The following is a 6,313-nucleotide window of genomic DNA, read 5'->3' as shown; positions in this document are numbered from 1 at the left end:
AGAGTCTTCTCCAACACCACAGTTCAAAAGCATCAATTCTTCTGTGCTCAGCTTTCTTTATAGTCCAACTCTCATGTCCATACATGACCACTGGAAAAACCATAGCCTTGACTAGACTCTTTGCAACCCTGTTAACTGTAGTCCACCAGGCTTCTCTCTCTATGGGATTTCCCAGGCAAGAATACTGGATTGAGTAGCCATTCCCTTCTCCAAGGGATCTTCCTGACTCAGGGATCGAACCCAGGTCTCCAGCGTTGCAGGTGGATTCTTTACTGTCTGAGCCACAGGGAAGCCCGCTTCACGTTTTAAGCTCTATCAATTCTGAACAGTGTTCATAGTTCCTCAGAGGCCCTTTCTGTCTTCTGACTGCAGTGTTTTCTTCTGAGGATCCAACTCTACTCATTCAAGCTTCACTGCATCCTCCACCTCACCTAGGAAGCCTTCTAGCATTCCCACCACCACCTCTGTTCTACATGAATTACTGTATGAGTCCCTACTTCACTGCAAGACTGCCTATTTTCTTTGTATTCCCGGGGCTTAGTACATGGGTGGAAATTCATAAACTCCATAAACATTTATGAAACTGAGCTATTGTTCATTTTGAAGCTACACCCTTCATGATTTCATAGACTTCACTTTAGCCTTCCTGAATATTTGCTCCAGGTTAATTACTGTAATTTGTGTGTGTGTGTGTGTGTGTGTGTACTTCTTTCTAATTGTATTTCAAGTTCTTCCCAAAACAAGGCCCTGGGAATCCCCAAGTTGAAAAACACCCTTGGGCTTGTTCTATTGCTATCTTGTCTTCATACTTGGGTATTCATTCACAAACATTAAACTCCAGGAAAGAAGAGTTTGTCCTGTAACAAAACAAGACTCCCTCCTCCATGGCATGAGTCCTTGGCTAATTTCAGAGTGGGTGGTGGCCAGTGGGGAAAACACACAGGAATTTTTCCTTGGAACTGAGGTGGGATGAAAAGGGCCTGCTGTGTATATCACCATCTTTTTCCTAACACTTCCCCTTCAGTTTCTGAGAATATAACAGTAAATAACCTTTGAAAATGGGCTTCCCAGGTGGCCCAATGGTAAAGAATCTGCCTGATCATGCAGGAGCTACTTGAGATGCAGCTTTGATTCCTGGATCAGGAAGATGCCCTAAGGGAGGAAATGGCAACCCACTCCAGTATTCTTGCCTGGAAAATTCCACAGACAGAGGAGCCTGCCGGGCTTAGTCCATGGGGTCACAAAGAGTCGGACATGACTGAGCGATCAAGCATGCATGCAGCATTTGAAGATACTGGGTGACATTACATGAAACAAAAGCACATGCTTCCAATGCACTGTGCTTTCAGAGATTCTGGGCTTAGCTCACCTGCCCAGTGAGCTGAGTGTTGCGTTTGCCTCCATAACCAGGTGAGCCCTCCTCCTTGAGGAAGCCCACTCTATTCTTGGTAGCACAGTGGGCCACTGAGAGTTGGAAGACGCACAAGAACCCTGAGATCCCCTGAAAATTCTTCCCTGGCAAGGCAATTTTATGAATGAACTCTTCCCAGCAAATGACACCAAATTTCCCCCAGCGCGGCTCAGTCATTCTGCTGTCTGTCAGAGGGACGCTTTTATTCTTGACCTTGGCTTGTCTGGGTTTCAAGTCAAGTTCCCAAACAGACTTTAGATTTGGAAATCCCCAGGTCACATAAGGGTTTCCCTGGTGGCTCAAACAGTAAAGAATCCTCCTGCAAGGCAGAAGACCTGGGTTTGATCCCTGGGTCAGGAAGATCCCCTGGAGAAGGGAATGCAACCCACTCCAGTATTCTTGCCTGGAGAATCTCATGGACAGAGCAGCCTGGCAGGCTACAGTCCATGGGGTCACAAAGGGTTGGACACACTGAGCGCACACATATACACAGGTCACATGAAGTTCCACTATTCCAAAATGAGTTTATGGTAGGAAAGGTTATTTTTACAAGGATACCACTGAAAATCTTATTCAGGCAGAGTCTTGCAATGATCCTCAGCACTAGTTAATTCACCCCATTAACCCTTTGGATGCCTAGAACAAAGGTCAAGAAATGTTTATCTGGGACTTCCAAGCCACAGAGTTTCACTTCTAATTGTCTAAGTCACACTCTAGTACGCAGTTGCTACCAGGAATCATTTAGGAACCCTGATGCCTAAACTTGAGCTCTTTTCATTTCCTCTGCTTCTTCTTTCTTGCAAAAGCACCTGCTTTTCTTGGGTGGCTTTGAGGGCCTGATATGCCTTCTTTCTAGGTGACTTTCTGGAACCAAAAGGATCTCTGTTTTATTCTTCCTCCGCCATCTTTCTAATGTTGCGGCTACTGCTCTGCGCAGCCCCAGTGCCTTAACTAACCCTAGAGAGGTCAGATGGGAGGGGGAGGGAGGCTCAGGAGGGAGAGGGATACGTATATAATTATGACTGATTCGTGTTGCTGTACAGCAGAAGCCGACACAACATTATAGAGCACTTATCCTTCAAATAATAAAATTTTTTAAAATAAATAAAAGATAATCACATTAGGAGAGGGCATGATACTTACCCAGAAAAAGATTTTCCACATTAAACCATCCTTTTTAAAAAACTGTATATTTGTTATACAAGCCTGTGTCATAAATTGAACAAAATTATTCATTCCTATAAAAATTACTTTTAAAAACTATCATACTATTTTATCCTCAGAAAGTGGCATCAGCTTCTACCACACAATAAGAAAAAAAAGGCATTAAATGGACATCTTGAAAATAAGAATGCATGCTTTTAGTCCAGGCACTCTTCAGGTTTTCCTCTTTCTTCTTCACCCTATTCGCTCTCTCCTACCATTTTCCTTCCTTTGTTCATCTCCATTTCCCCTCTGCTTTCCAACTGCCAGTGACAGATTGGACTGGACTTGCTTAAACTCTTGTAGAGCAATCATGGGTTTTAAGTTTGCTGATGGCTTTTCTAGAATGAGGATATAGGCAGCGTGGAGCACAGACTGGGAAGGTAGGCTCATGCTCCCATGGTTCTAAATATCACCAAATCAGAAGAGAATTGCATTTGTGAAATTGGATAGAAACTCTTTTTATCTTTTAGTAACCCCCTACACCATTCTTAGCACCAAATGCAAAAGAAAGGGTGAGAGAAAGGGCAAGAGTATTTATCAGAGAGGGGACTCTCTGCCGGGACATTATAAGTAACATGAAGAAAGAGTGAATTAGCTTTCAATTATCAGTGCTAAACCCACAAAGGAAAGGATAGGAAAAGCCTGCATCTAACTGTAAAGAAGGCTGGGGAATATTATCTAGCTACATGTTCAAATGAAGAGTTGGGGGGTGGGGTGGGGAACAGTCAATCTGTTCCACAGTGACTTAGGCCCACTTTTTAGCTAGGTGACTTGATCTAGTACACAAGCCTTAAAGGCAACAATTCAAATATGTGAATTTACTAAAGCACAAATTGCAACTAAAGCACAAATGTGCTATACATTTTGTCTCATGTGCCATTCTTTGGAAAGAATGGTCTGTTTTGCTATTATAAAGAACCATGCTGATACAAACTGCTGAATCATTATGTGCAATGAAGGAGTTTTATCCCTGGATTAGGTTACTTATAAGCTAACAGGTAGAAGAGAAAAGCTCAGCCACAGAATAAAAACACAGACTCAGAACACCATCATTCTATGTTTATGCAAACACACAAACCCCTCCCACAGGAGGAGGCGGGGGAAAAAGGAGAGACAGAAAGGAAATGTACACAAGGAATTGAACCAAATCAAATGTTTTGGGATACGCTTGACTACCTGCCCTGAAGAGGAATAAGATGAATTCATAAGATTTGTCTGGCCTGGTCTCACAGTCAATAACTGTTAAAGCTCTGTCAGGCCTAACATGGATGACATCATGGAGGGCAAATGAAGATCATTTCCTTCTACAATGATTGGTCCTTGAGGTTTGTTTATACACCTAGCTGCCCGGGCCTTGTTGTAAGTAACCAGATAGCATAGGTTTGAAACAGGCTTTCCATTTGCATCACTGGGCAATGAGTGCAGCCAACAGGAAGCCCAGTGACTGAGATAACTTGTTTTAATTGAAATCAATACCAACACAGGCAAAATCTGCTGGAATGGCAGTGCTACGCTCTGATGGAGGATTTTCATGGTCTCTGCCAATGATAACTCTGATCAAGAATGAACTACTAACTTCAGTGGTGACATATAGTGCTTTCCAAGAGGAAAGAAAAAATCTCTGGACCAGTGACAGTTCTCAATACGGAAAATTTTTTTTTTACTTCTTCAAGTCACTATTAGGTCTCAGTCCCAGATTCAAGGCCAATTCCAATTTGAGCTTCCATTAAATGGAAAGAGACAACTAGCCACCCTCGTCTCTCTTTTGCCAGCTCTTCTCCATTCTTTCTTTTCCACTTTCACCCAGTGAAAGAGAGAATGGTAAAAAAGAGGATGATTCCAATTCTCTTCCCTGTGCAGGGCTGTGTTCTACTACAGGGAACAGCAAACTTTGTTTATAAAAGGCCAGAAAGTAAATATTTGAGGCTTTATGAGCCGTACCATCTTGATTGTGTCTATTCAGTTCTGCCTATGTTATGCAGACACATAGATAATATATAATAAATAGATGTCCTTGTGCTTCAGTAAAACTTTATTTGTAAAACAATCAGCAAGCCAGATTTGGCCTATGGACCATAGTTTATGGACATAGTTATGGAGAATAGAGTTTATATGTTTTACTTATTCTCACTGAGGAGACTATTACTATTCTTATTTTACAGATGAAATTGGCACTCCCAAAAAAACTTTCACTCTAGTTATGGGTGAAGCTGTGTCTAACACCAAAGGTGAGTCTGACATTGAAGCAGCCTATACTTTCCAGTTTTGCCTCTCTCCTGCCTGACTGAAGAAGGCAGTCAGGTAGCCTGGGCAATAGCAGAAACTGCACCCCTGGGCCTGATTACAAATTGTAGCTGCTAGTTTGAAAAGTTGCCCAACTTCTGTTGCAGTGATCCAGTGTTGTTGTTAATGTTGTTTAGTTGCTAAGTTGTGTCTGACTCTCTGTGACCCCGTAGACAGCAGCACGCCAGGCTCCTGTCCTCTGCTATACCTGAGAGTTTGCTTAAATTCATGCCCATTGAGTCAGTGATGTTATCTAACCATCTCATCCTCTGTTGCCCCCTTCTTTTGCCTTCAAGCTTTCCTAGCATCGTGATCTTTCCAATAAGTCTGCTCTTCACATCAAGTAATCAAAATATTGGTACTTCAGCATCAGTCCTTCCAATGAATATTCAAGGTTGATTTCCTTTAGGATTGATGGGTTTGATGTCCTTATAGTCCAAGGGACTCTCAAGAGTCTTCTCTAGTACCACAATTTGAAAGCATCAATTCTTTGGTGCTCAGCCTTTTTTATGGACCAACTCTCCCATCCATACGTGACTACATACATCTTTGTTGGCAAAATGATGTCTCTGCTGTTTAATATGCTGTCTAGGTTGGTCATAGCTTTTCTTCCAAGGAGCAAGCATCTTTCAATTTCATGGCTGCAGTCACCATCCACAGTGATTTTGGAGCCCAAGAAAATAAAATCTGTCACTGCCTCCACTTTTGCACCTTCTAATTGCCATGAAGTGGCATGATCTTAGTTTTTTCAATGTTGAGTTTTAAGCCAGCTTTTTCACTCTCCCCTTTCACCCTCATCAAGAGGCTCTTTAGTTCCTCTTCATTTTCTGCCATTAGAATGATGTCATCTGCATATCTAAGGTTGTTGATATTTCTCCCAGAAATCTTGATTCCAGTTTGTGATTCATCCAGCCCAGCATTTCGCATGATGTACTCTGCATAGAAGTCAAATAAGCAGGGTGACAATATATAGCCTTGACATACTTCTTTCCCTATTTGAAACTAGTCCATTGTTCCATGTTTGGTTCTAACTGTTGCTTCTTGACCTGCATACAGGTTTCTCAGGAGATAAATAAGGGGGTCTGGTATTCCCATCTCTTTAAGAATTTTCCACAGTGTGTTGTGATCCACAGTCAAAGGCTTTAGCATAGTCAGTGAAGCACAAGTAGATGTTTTTCTGGAATTCCCTTGCTTTCTCCATGATCCAACGAATGTTGTCAATTTGATCTCTGGTTTTTCTGTCTTGTTTAAACCCAGTTTGTACACCTGGAAGTTCTTAGTTCACATACTGCTAAAGCCTAGCTTGAAGGACTTTGAACATAATTTTGCTAGCATATGAAAGGAGCACAATTATTTGGTAGCTGGAATCATCTTTGGTGTTGCTGTTCTTTGGCATTGGAATGAAAGCTGATA

At 42.1% G+C, this 6,313-nt stretch overlaps 1 pseudogene; it reads right to left on the bottom strand.

Annotated features, from left to right (window-relative positions):
* Window positions 1-1,360: 1,360 nt before the first annotated feature.
* On the bottom strand, window positions 1,361-3,007 carry LOC120858122 (annotated as a pseudogene).
* Window positions 3,008-6,313: the final 3,306 nt, after the last annotated feature.

This window comes from Oryx dammah, unplaced genomic scaffold (genome assembly GCF_014754425.2).
Source record: "Oryx dammah isolate SB20612 unplaced genomic scaffold, SCBI_Odam_1.1 HiC_scaffold_29, whole genome shotgun sequence".
In the NCBI taxonomy this organism is placed as follows: Eukaryota; Metazoa; Chordata; class Mammalia; order Artiodactyla; family Bovidae; genus Oryx; species Oryx dammah.
This window is presented reverse-complemented; position numbering and strand designations above follow the sequence as displayed.